The following is a 13,089-nucleotide window of genomic DNA, read 5'->3' as shown; positions in this document are numbered from 1 at the left end:
GCATAGTAGAAGAGGAGATATTTTTGGCTCTGTATTTTCCTCAGGGTCATTTGCCATAAAATGATGGAAGTTATAGTGGGAAGGATCCGTAACATCAAGTTGACGGAGGAATCCCTTTGTTTAAACATGCAGTTCAACTTCTAAAACAGAGTTGTTCTATTTGGAGGGCGGGGAGGGGGAAGGGCCTAGAACCCCCCAGTCCAGCTTCCCCCTTAACCTCACCAAATGTAGCCCACAAGGCATCTGCCTTAAACCTGCAGGGTTCCCAGGAACACAGTTTGAGAAACAACAATGACCAAGACCAACTTGCCCATTTTGTAGTTGTGAACTTGAGACCCAGCAGGGGGCAGTAAGTAATATGTCTAAGGTTGTGCAGTGAAATAGTTGTAGGTCTCCTGACTCTTAGCCTGGTGCCCTGTTGACTGCACAGAGCTTTATGGCATTTCATAAGTAACTACCTGTTCCACTTCACTAACATCCCGTTCCTGGATATCAGGCTTCTCTTGACTCCTGGCATCTGGTTCCTGTGAGGTAGGCAGGCCTATTGATGTGTGTACTGTGTTGTAATTCTTAATACATACGGTGAGCATGTGTCAAGTTTTGTTTAACTCGTTTAAATCAGCAGAAAGAGAATAACAGAAACTAGAGTTATGTTGTTAGTGGAAAAAGGATTGCTGAAGTTAGGTTGCTAAATTAGATATAAAAGTTGATTAATGTCCTGATGAAAATGTAACCTTTGGTGTTATCCTCTCTGCTTAAAAAAAGTGCACAGGCTCAGTTCTCTCCACATTAACCTCTAACTTTGCAGTTTTAAGACATTTGGGTTCTAATCATTTGTGAACAGTAAGTCAAACATACTTCCATACTCGAGGAGTATCAGCTGTCTCTCAGATGCGTATTACAGAATGTTCTAACATGACTTGAAAAGGTCACACAATCATCTTTTTGCTTTACTTCCAAGTTTTGGATAATTTTCTTTAACATAGCACTATTGAAAATTATCAGAGCCTCTTATATTAAAGCCTTCTGGAGCTGTCCCAACTCAGGAAAGCACCTTTCTGCTCAGGGTACAGACCGTACTTCTTTGCTGAAGCTTCTGCAGGTAGCAGCCATCAGCAAGATCTTGAACTCTCTCCTGTAACCCTGCTCGCTGGACTGGAGCTTTACCTTTGCTAATCCTAGACTTGCTTCTTCCCTGGTCAAGGAGGCTTTTCCCCTGCTTCATGGTCATCTTGGAGACAAAGAGGTTATAGAATTCCATCTGGAGGAAGTTTGTTTTGAGCACGAAATTCCACTCAGGTAAAGTAGGTAACTGCTTTCATTATGTGGTTTTGTCTCTGGACATGTTTTGCCCATCTCATCCCCACTGCTATCCAAGAGCAGATCTTACTCATCTCCTCCTGAAACTGTTTTAATTGTCAACTAACTCATCTACCCACCTACAGCCTTTGTCCCTGGAATATAACCTCCTGAGTCTCTCTATAGGCTTTAGGATACAGATTTGATTCACGTTACTTCCCTGCTCATAAAATCTCTAGAGTAAATCCAAACTCCTTAACATGACATTTAAGGCACTTCAAAGACTCTTTCTCCCCTTTCTTTCCAGACTGTTCTTCAGTCCCATCTCTTTCTCTGTTCCATGGGAATTCACACTAACGGGTAGAAATATTAGGGAAACCAACTTTTGGATAAGTATGGAGGAAGAACTACCTAATCAAGTCTGCCAGTGAAGGTTAGGAAGTATTCTTAGTTGATAAACATTCCAATTTGATAAACATTTGTGCCAGGCACCAGGGATAGGACCTTAGTAATAAGGAGAAGGCAAACACATGGTCAAGGACTTGGGAGCCCAGTAGATCAGGGCGGACAGGCAGGTTAAGTAGCAGGCTACAGTAATGATCACTCTAGTGGGCACATGTGGAGAGCTTTGGGAACATGGAGGAGGGAACACTAATTACCTGAGAGATCAAGGAAGGCTTCACAGAAGAGGTGGTATTTGAGTTGGCCTTCAAAGATGAGACATTTGACAATTGTGAAAGATGTATTTTTTATGGCAGTTGTGAAGGGGAGTCTGTAGCTTCCAAGGAAAGAACTAGTGCGGACAAAGACACACACGCTTGCGGGTGTGTCTCAGAGAAGTGTAAACAGCCCAGTGAGGCCAGAGTGTAGAATTTCAGGAATGGAGTGTGGTTAGGGTTAAAGTCATCAAAGTAAGTTGGGGCTAAACTGTGTTAGGACTAATATTCCAGGCTTAGGAAATTGTGTGTGTATGTGTGTGTGTGTATGTGTGGTGTCTCACATACAGCATATGATAACGATTCTTGAATTGAGTGGTATGTATTTGTCTATTTGTGCATGTGTATAATAACTGTTAGGAGGTATATGTTACATTTGGAGATGATTTTTGAAGATCCACTGAGGCAAAGCAAATACCAAAAATTGGAGCCAAAAGGATAGGTTAGACCTATGTTCACTGGGTTTGAACTTCTGAGATGTTGACCACTTCCATAAGTCCACGAATCACAGCTGCCAGAATTGGAAGCACCTTTAGGGACCAGTAGTTCATACATCTATCGATTCAGTTGTCCATTCAACGAAGGCCTGATACTACACTTGGAGCAGGGGTACAGCAGTGAACAAAACAGACTGCTTTACCGAACTTGTTTTAGTGGGGGAGACAGGAAATAAGTCATTTCTTACATCTGTCATTTCAGAGGTGTTACTAAGAAAGATAAGTAGGGGGAAAGGTTTAAAAAGTGGCCAGGGAATGGCCTTTCTCAGGCGGAAGATAATTTCCAGCTGAGAGAAAAGCAGGTGAAAAGGCCCCAAGGCAAGAGTGTGCTTGTAAAAACAAAACAAAACTGGAAGGCAGACATTGCTGCTGGAGCAGCACCCTGAGGGGGAAAAAAGCAGGAGATAAGGTTGGAGAGAGGACAGCTGAGGCCAGAACTTACAGGGGCCTGAGGGTCACCTGGCCAGAGAGAAAAGGAGGCTGATGAATAGCAGGGCTGCACAGCAAGTCAGTAGCAGGGCTTCAGCCTGCCTTTCTTTGCCTCCCTGATGGTGTCTTCTGATTTCTACCCAAGATTAACTTGAACCCCATTTAATTTCTTCATTCTCCTCTACCTCTCTCAGCTATCTTTACCTCCCCTGCGCCCAGGGCTCCTGTCACACCGTTGTTCTGTTTCTTTCCAGACTGTTTTGCTTAATCATCACAGCATTAGCTTTTCCTACACTCACATTTGCACACATGACCTAGTAATAGCGTGATTCCTGGAAGGTCGAAGCTAGAGAGGTCCTTGTATGTCTTTTAGTTTAACCTTATGGTATTAGAAACCCAGAGAAGAAAACTGACTTGCCCAAAGCCACTTATGTTGTTAGTGGCAGAATTTGTTTTTCTGCTGCTTCCTAGTCTCTGGCTTTTCATTTTCTGCATGCTACCTCTTTCTAGTGTCCAGCAAAAGGGAGTCAAGTTGTGACCACATGACTGAGCTAGTTTTCAATGGTCTTCTGCCATCCGCCCTTACTTAGCTTTTTGTTTGTGTTTTTGTCATGTGAATTTACTGTTTTATTTTGGCCAGTATCTTTGAACTACCACCCTTTGTAAAGACAACACATGGCTACATTATACACTTTTGTTCATGCTATTGCCATACTTGAACCGGCAGCCTTCTCTTAACCTCTAGTCTATATCCAGACTTGCCTTTGAACTCTGACCTCAGTCTTATCTCTGGAGAAGCAGTGTAGAAGGAACAATATAGAAAGGATATATCTGGATTTGAATCCCACTTTTAGCACATATTGGGACAGAGTAATCTTGCACAAGTGACTTGACCTCTGCGAGCAATTTTCTCATCTGTAAAATGGAATGTTAATACCTGCTTGATGGGGTCCTTGGAAAGAGTATTTATGGTATTCCACATATACACCTCAAGCATCCTATAAAGAGAAATTTACTCCAAGGCCCATCCTGAATGCCCTCTCCCCTTTCCCTAATTTTCTAATAGCTAATACTGCTTGGGTGGGTTTCTGAGTGCTAGGCTCTGCGCTAATTGCTTTTAAAAAGTACTCATTACTGCATGTGAACCTATAGTTATCTTAAAATAAAAATTAAAAAAGCTCTGATCTCATGTTTTCTATATTTGTATTCTTGCTGTATGTAGATATTAGGTTGGTGCAAAAGTAATTGCGATTTTTGCATTTTTAACCTTTTAAATCACGATTACTTTTGCACCAACCTAATAAATGCCAGGTTAGGATTCAGTAGATACCGAAGTTCCAGTTGTTGTATTTTTTAGCCGTGTACATTTGGACCAGGCCGTTGACCTCACCAGAGCCCTAAATTTCCATTCCATAACTGTTTGAAAATCTGACTTGCTTACCTGCTTGCCTTGGAAAATGTTCCTTTGTTGATGACAGAGCAGCAGCAGCTGCATTGGCCCTGTGTGCCTTGGAGAGGGCAGGATGGGAGGCAGAGAACTGGGTGCCTGGGAGCCATTAGATCAAGAATTGGCAACTCCTCACAAATCAAATCAAAAGATTTCAGGGGTAGGAGCCTGGGGGTAGTGTTGCTGATAACTGCTTGGATTATGTTCTGGGGATAAGGGGGATGCAAACTCCATTGAATGGAAGGACCAGCAATGCACAGCCACCCTTGTTTTTTGCCTGGGCAAAGGAAACAATGTCCAGCATGGCTGTGGGGGCCCAGAGGCTACCTCTGCTATTCAGGATATCAGCTTCTGGCCCTGTGCCAGCCCTGGACAAGGCTGCTATGGTGTGATAGTAAGGGCCAGTCTTTGGAATTGCACAGACGTGTTCACATCCCTGCTTGTCAGCTAGTAATTGTGCTCCTTAGGCTAATTGTTACTTTACCTCTCAGAGCCTCACTTTCCCTATCTGTAAAATAGTGCTGTTGATACCAACTTTTGGGGTTGTTGTGAAGATTCGAAACACCTTAGGTAAATAGGTGTTGCACAATACCTGATACTTAGTTGGGTGAATGGCAAGTTGATTTGTTGCTGTCATCTCTTTGAAGACCAGTATCCTTAGTAGGTAGCATTTAAAGTCTGGGCTGTTTCTGATTCTCTGACCACCTCTCCATATCCCCCTCGAGAAATGCCCCAGACCCTCCTTTCCTTCCTCAAGTTCAGGCCCCAGCAATGCTGGGTGAGGAGGAGCCTCCCAGGCCAGTCTCTGTCTCACTAAGCGGCGTACATGAGTAAGCAGGGTGTTACATAGCAGACACACAGGGCTAGGGCAGGTAGCTCAGGCTGCAGCCGGTGAACAAAAGGCTTCTCTCTGTTCCCAATAAATTGGTCCTTGGGGACCCTAGCTTTGAAATTCTAATTGACACAGGAAGGAAAAGATTCATTAGGCCCTGGACTCATTAAAATGCTCTGCTGCTCACCTACGATTTATTCTTGGCACTTCATCAGGAGGAATTAAAGCAACGGGATAGGAGGCTGCTGACAGGCAGCGTCTGATGTCCCTGGTGCTGCTTGTGGAATGGGGATGTCGGGTCTCATACCATGGAGCACACAGCTGCCTTCAGAAGCTCCTCACCCCTAGGGCTTAGCAGGAGTCTAAGTCTCATACACTGGCAGTGCTAAAAGGACCTTTTGGGGACATTCGTAGAGATAACTCGTTTATTGGTGGTCCAAAGGCTGGGGCTTGCGAGTCACTGAACACAGTTGTAATGGAGCTGCCATTAGAATCAGTCAGGCCTCTGACTTCCAGGCTGGGAATCTTCCCCTGCATCACCTTTGGATTTCCAGATCCAGTATTTCATTCACCTTCCACAGATACCTTTGACACATTCCCTGTGCCAGGATTCTGTGATAAACAAAAGAGATATGGAAGGAGAGGGAATACCTGACCCAGTATTAGGGAAGATTAGAAAGGCCTCCAACTCTGAGGGGTAAATAGGAATTAGCTTGGCAAAGAAGCCGATGAGGAGTGTTCAGGGCTGAGCAACCAGTGGCTACAAAGGCCCAGAGACTATAGGAATGGAAAGTCGAAGGAGAAGAATTGAGGACGAGTTGAGAAGTTAAGATGAGTCAAATCTGTGAGGTTAGGTGCGCTTTCTTTGTGGATATAAGAACCCTAGACCTTGGGGTTCTAGGGATTAGGAGTCCTGGGTTCTGGATAAGTTTCTGCTACCAGTATGTTAGTCATCATTTAGGTAACACTTATTTACCATTGTTTAGGTGTGCCATACTGGACACTGGGGTACAAAGATACATAAGCTGTATACAGTCCCCTGCCTCGGAGATAGGTCAGTTTAAGGAGGCAAACAAACTGATAAACAACTCCTATAATAAATCAAAGGAATAATTACCTCTCTGGAGGAAGTCAGGGTTGAGCTATAGTTACTGTCAGTATTTTCTCTGGGCTTTGATGGTCTCACCTGCCAAGTGGTGATAACCACTGTCCTGTAGCTCATGAGCTGATGGGTAGACAACTTTGTAATAACTGGTATTTGTGTGGCATTTTGTGACTTGTAAAAACACTTTTCCATCATTCATTAATTGAATATTAACTACAATCTTATGACCTGGGACATTTCTCCCAATTTCCAGATGAGGGAACTAAGATTCATAGAGGTTGAGGCTTATTCACGGTTTTAGAGCTTTGATTAACAAAAGCTAGGATTGTAAATCTGAATCCTGTGTTCTCTTTTGCAGTACAGTGGATCCGAACAGATTTTGAGAAGTAGAAAGATGGCAGCCTCTCTGTCCCTTACTGGAGTGGCAGATTTCTCTCTCCCTTCACTAGAAACAGTAAAGAATGTATCCAGTGTGAGAAAAGCAGACTGAAGTTAGCCTGGGAGAAAGAAAGGGAGCTTATTTCAAGTCTTCCTCAGGTTAGACTCTGAACTTTTAAGAACAGGAGCCTCAGTGCTCCAGCTAATCCATCCACCTCATGCCATTTCTAGAGTGCTTCTCGACCGTTATGTCATTGGCTGTGATAGCAACTTGGGGGATAGACAGAACCTGCTTTACAGATGAGTAAATCGAGGTCCACAGAAATGAAACAATTTGCCCAGAGTCACTGAATTATTCATGCCAGAACCAGGCCTGGAAGCCAGGACTCCTGACACCAGACAGGTGCTACGTCATAGAACGTAGGCTCCTTTGACGCAGTTCACATCACACAATTTTTGAATATACCCTGTGAGGCAGAGAGACTTTGCTGTACAAGAGCAAAGGCTCTGATTAGGCTCACACATCTTGGTACAGTGCCTTCCTTAAGGGCAGGGACTTCTGTTATTTCCTTCTCTGTCCCCAGCCAGGGCCTGGTTCCAAGAACGTTTTGCTGTTTGTGAGGGAGCAAAAGGCCACAGTAGTGTGGATCACGAGGGTGATCCCAGGCCGGGCTAGACGGTGAGCTGAGAGCCCTGCATCTGTCTGCTGCTCTTTCTGTGTCTGGGCCCCTGCCAAGGTATTTTCCATCCCAGAACAAAGTGAAGCTTGTCAACCTTGTTCTCATTTCCCATCACCTCCCCCTACTCCCCACCACCATCCACACACATACTTATTGGTCTCCTGGATAGATTTCACACAACAGCTTCTAGGACCTGCTGTCCCAAGGCATGTTGTTCCAAGAGGAGGTTAAGGAGTCTCGCGACTGCCAATCTGGCAACTCCTCTATCCAGCTCCGGCCCTCTCTGCTGTTTTTACTCCTGAGTCCTTCAGCGGATTGTCTGCTTTGTGTGACTCTGACAAACAGCCTAAAGAGTAATCATACTGAGAAATCGACTTGTTTCCTGTTTATCCAAGGTCCTAACTGGAAAATTTACAGGCGCACTATTTGAGGGGGGTGACTGAGATAAGGGCAATTGACTTCCATGATGGGAAGCCTGCAAGAAACTTAAGTACCTTATAAACTGTGAAAGGAAATACGAACATTTATTCAAAATGTTTCAAACGCTCTTCATATTCACGTCTTTATACATTACAGAGCTCTTTCATACCTGTTCATGCCTTTGAGTCTTAGAGAACTTTATGAGGGAAGCAGTGTGAGGATTATTATGCCCACTTGACAGTTGAGACCAGGGAAGGTTAATTATCATCTGATAGTCGTGGTGGCAGAACCCCAAGCAGAACCAAGATGTGGCCAAGATAAGTAGTCCTGGATTTAAAATTTGGTGCTCACCACTTTCTAGCTGCATAACCTTGGGCAAGTTACTTAGCCTCTCCGAGCCTCAGTTTCCTTTTCTATTAATAGGATAACAATATTCTTATGGTTGTCTAAGGATTAAATAATGCAATGTAGGGAAAATGGTAGCACAGTACTGAACAAGTATTAGTAACTATTGGTTTACCCCTCAGTGCTTTAAATGTCTTATATTCTGAATCTTTGAAAATGAGTACTCTCACTAAAGTAAAATGAATTACGTATAATAAGTTCCCATTAGCCATATTATTTAAGTGCCTCACTAGGTTAAGAGAACTGGATTAGTGGGAAATGGGTGCTCCAGGCACTGGCTAAGTACTTCTGATACAAATCACAGTGGGTTAGAGCTGAGAGGGACCCTAGCAATCTATTCCAGTGTGTCTTCCTCAGAGGAGATCAAATAATGCAAAGTACATTTCTTTACTGCTGACTTCTTGGAGCCTTTATTGTGCATGTGACTTGGGGATGGTGCAGGGGGAATAGAGTACACCAAGTTTCCTGTTTTTCCTTGACCTTGGAGTTCCTTTCCTGAGGAACTTGCATTAACATCGTGAGGAGCACTGGTCTTCACGAAAGAGTTCATGCCACACTGATCTGGTTCACTTCCTCCATTTTTTAGATGAGGCAACTAGGGTCTGTCACCAAGATCGTAGAGCCAGTTCATGGTAGAACTAAGTCTAAAGTTCAGGGTGCTTGACCCCCCCGCCGCCCCCCCCCCCCGTGTGGTGTGCAGATAGCCACACCACTATCTGCATTCCACCATCCTTCCTATTCTAGCCAGTAAACTAAAATTACAGAGGATTCTGCAAACCACTAATCAGAGAGCATTGTTAGAGCATCAAGCTTTCTGTTTTGATGTGTTTAACCCAGTAAACAGGAAAATGAGGAAAAAACAGGCTTAATGGCCACCAAATGTTTCCAAACAGTTGAAGAACCATGGGTTTGGCAATTAGCTCAGCGTCTGGAAAGGTGCCTGTAACCCACACAGTTAGTTGTAAGTCTGTTCTTGCCCTAAGAGGTTTCAGTTGCTTCCAGGGGCTCATCCGAGAGGCCCACAGTGCAGTTCCCGATGGGGAACGCTGACACTAGTCACTAGGGAACAGTCCAGAGATGGGTCTGAAGAGAATGTGTCACATTTTTGCTGCTCCATCGCCATCTCCGCCATGGAATTCAGTGGGCAGGAATGTGCTGCTGGATTTCTCTCCAGATCCTGGCAGAGGGAGTTTTCCTTGGCATTTGATGGGAACTATGCACTTTCCTAAGCCTTCTAGTTAGATCTAGTAAAAATATCACCCTTACATTTGCAAAGTTGTACAGTACAATTTTTTTTTAAAGTTTATTGGGGTGAAAATTGTCAATAGACTTTTCAAAACACATCTGATACTCAGAACAATCCTGTGACATAGAGGTCTTCTACATGTGAAGATGCTGAGCCTCAGAGAAGGGGTGGTGATCGTGGAAGGTCTGACAGCATGTGAGCAATATGTTCATTGTTGTATTACGAATGCCAGTGCAAGGCTGACGTAATAGAGCCTCAGATATTTATCAGCGGAAAAATTAGTACATTCTCAGGAATGAACTTCAGATTTTTGAACTCTTTATCCAGTGTTCTTTCCGTGAAGCCGGCATAGAGGGGCTGTGGTTAGCCTCCTCTCAGGGTCAGCAGGTAATTCAGAGAGGGAGGGCTGGTCTGTCTTCCTTACTGTGTTGATGACTGAGGACGGGGCTCTCGAGCCTTTGCTGTTCTCTGCTTGGTAAGGACCACACCCTCAAAGCCCAGATTCATCAGTTTCTGAGTTGCAGACTCAACCTCTCCTTTGAGCCTTTGCTCCCTGTAGTCTACTGAACAAAGACACTGGTGGTCCCCAGCTTCTCGCTCTGTCCTGCCTCTGTTTCCTCTCATCACAGTCTTGTCTGTCCTTCCGTCTTATTGATGGCTGAGGAGCTTGGGCTCATCTCATGAACACTAACGATACAGTTCACTTTTAAGGAGTCGCCATGTGAGGAACATTGAGAAACCATTTACTAACAGTGCCTGCCTAGGATTCTTTGCCTTATTTGTTAGCAGAAAGTCACTGAGCAGAAAGTTACTGGTTGCCAGGGCAGTGCTGGAGGCTGGGGTTGCAAAGGTTAATAAAAGAGTCTCTGCCTTCAAGGAGTCAAGAGTACCGCACATGTTGCTGTGGCAGAGTCTGTAGAGGACGTGGGGTCCAGAGGAGGGCGTGACTGGATGTGCCTGAGGGAGGGGAAATAGGCTTTCCTGAAGAGCTTCTGTCAGGGCACCACATCGGTGGATTTGTTCTCAGGAAACTTCTGTCCCCAGCCTCCTTCACTCAGACATTGGTTGAGGTCCTGCTTTATGATACAACAGTCTCTGTCTTATTGGTAAGAGTGTGATATTTGGAGCCATCTATTAATTGGGGTCAATAGTAATATTTTCATTTAGAAAATTCCTGAATACATTATGTCACTGAAGTCTAACAACAACCTTGTGGGGAAGGTACTGCAATATTCCCGTTTCACAAATGAGAAAACTAGGCACATATAGATTAAGTCAGTTAGCCAGGATCATACAGTTCATCCATGGCAGATCTGGGATTTGAACCCAGGTAGTCATTCTAAAAGGGCCTCAGAAAGAGCCATGTGACCTTGATACAATTCTTAGCTCAAAGAATTAATGTAAGAATGAGAAGTAAAATACTTAGCACTGCATCTACCATATATTAAGCAATTAATAAATCATAATGATTATTTATTGTATTGCAAGACAGCCTTTCTTAAAGGCCGGGGTGGATGGGGCCCCTGCACAATGCCTCCTTCCTTTTTGTCCCATTTCTCCTGGCTTTATTATCTGTACAGCCTTCCTCTTTGTTTCTTAAGAAAGCATGGATGGGAAGGGTACGGGGCAGTGTACCTGGTTTTCAGCAGATACTCTCTGAGCACCTACTCTGGGCTGGGGCCTATCCTGAAAGGTGGGGTGGGGAGTGGTGGATGCTGAGATGAAATAGACCGTGGTCCCTGCCACCCAGGAATTCAGGCGGTTTAGGAGGGGAGATGATACAGAAACAGATCATTTTAATACAGTGTCTTCAGATGGAGCTTAGGCAGCACATCCGACCCCATTGCCCGCAGCTCCTACCGCAACTAGCAGGGCAAGAATGACTTGCTGTTATATTAATTGTTGAAATAATCATCCTATTAATATCCCTGTCATCATTAAAGCAGCTGTTATTAATGTAGAAAGTAGTAATACCTTAGAGAAGGTCAGCAGCTACTCAAAGGAGACTTTTAACATGCTCAATTGGAAAAACCTATTTTATTTTTATGGGGGGAGGTAGTGGCATTCCTAAACTGCCGGTAGGGCTATGTGAGTCCTTGGCTTGAGGAACGTACTGTGGGGAAGGATTTATGTCCCTCAGGCCTCCCCCCGTCCACCCAATGTGCTCCTTAGCTATCACATACTTTATAGCTTCTTGTAGCCAGGCACATTTTTTATATGGCAGAATGAGCAAGAAGAGGGAGGTAGCTTTCTGAGGAGGACATCTGCCAGGAGAGGCAGGGGCTATGCCAGGGCAGCAAGGCTTCGGAAGTGTGTGTATTACTGCATGAGGTACCTCCACTTCATTGATCCATTAGCATTTTTGGTGCTTCTGCTGTGTGCCTATCCATGTTCTAAGGGATGTGAGAAATACCCCAAAAGTTCTGTGCTGCTTGGTGAGAGAAGCCTAACACATGAGCCGAAGTGAAGTTGACACAGACAGGATGCTTTGATCAGGGCTTAACTTGTGTGGTTCACTCTCAAGAGTTCTCACTGTTCTTAATGAATGCCTCCTCACTGAGCACTGTCCTGGATGTGACACACGAGTGGCTCATGGCTCTCACAAAGTCCAGGCTCTTCAGTGGCCCACAGGCCCTTTCTGATCTGGCCTCTGCCGGTTCTCTGCTGTCATCTCCTGTAACATCCAGTCTTAACAAACCTATACTCCAGCCCAAACCACAGTACATATTATTATTCCCTAAATAGGGAAGTTTTGTTCCAGCTTCCGCAACTTTGGTCATGCTGTTTCCTCTTTCCTAAATGTTCTCTCTCATCTGTGTGCGGCCTAACTACAACTCATCCCTCTGGACAAGATCAGAACTTGATGACTCTCCTCTGACTCGCTTCTCTCCCTTCTCTCCGGTCCCTTTGGTAAGTGCCATGCCTCTGCGTTCCCAAGTGCTCCTGTCATAGCCCTTCTCAAGATGAAACATAGGTTCTGGTTTTCCTGAGATGGACTGTGAACTCCTCTGGGGCCGGGATTATATTAGGTTGGTGCAAAAGTAATCGCGGTTTAAAAGGTTAAAAATAATTGCAGAAACCTTAGTTACTTTTGCACCAACCTCATACTTCGTTCCCGTCTATACTTTGTACAGTGTCTGACAGCAATAGGTGCTCAGTAAATGAATTTTTGATAAATTATTATATAAAATTTTCAGCATATTCTCTGCTTAGGCATCTGTAAGAACTTGTTCATGGCATTTGAAAACTCTGTAGCCTCAAAGACTAGTAAACACAGGCGACTATTATCTTCACAGATATGTAAGAACAACATTGAGGCTTTGCTTTTCCCTTTCTGATCAACATCCGTACCTTCGCACAACATGGTAATACACGACTCTGGTGAGGTTGCCATGAGTGGCATTCACTGGCGATAGCAGTGTCAATTGGCGCAGCACTTCGGAAAAGCAATTAGGCCGTGTATTTCAAGAGCCATAAAAATGTTCATACATTTTGACACAGTAATTTCACTTCTTGGAATCTGTCCTAAGGAAATAATCCAAAATATAGAATAAACTTTCCCTTGGATGCTATTATTTGTAATAGTGAGAAATTGGAAAAAGCCTAAATGACCACCTAAACTTATGACCGGTGTC

General features: G+C 44.2%; 1 protein-coding gene across 6 annotated transcripts in view; it reads left to right on the top strand.

Annotated features, from left to right (window-relative positions):
- The window catches only part of RALY (RALY heterogeneous nuclear ribonucleoprotein), a 72,793-nt gene that overhangs the window by 39,708 nt on the left and 19,996 nt on the right, over positions 1 to 13,089 (top strand). For 2 of the 6 annotated variants that reach the window (XM_081033458.1, XM_081033455.1), the window contains exon 3: positions 6,684 to 6,862. The exons of the other annotated variants lie outside the window; for them this stretch is intronic. The gene's annotated coding sequence lies outside the window, so the exon portion shown is untranslated. The remainder of the gene's footprint in view (positions 1 to 6,683; positions 6,863 to 13,089) is intronic. 6 annotated transcript variants of the gene reach the window in all.

This window comes from Rhinolophus hipposideros (assembly GCF_964194185.1).
Source record: "Rhinolophus hipposideros genome assembly, chromosome: 22".
Taxonomy (NCBI): domain Eukaryota; kingdom Metazoa; phylum Chordata; class Mammalia; order Chiroptera; family Rhinolophidae; genus Rhinolophus; species Rhinolophus hipposideros.
This window is presented reverse-complemented; position numbering and strand designations above follow the sequence as displayed.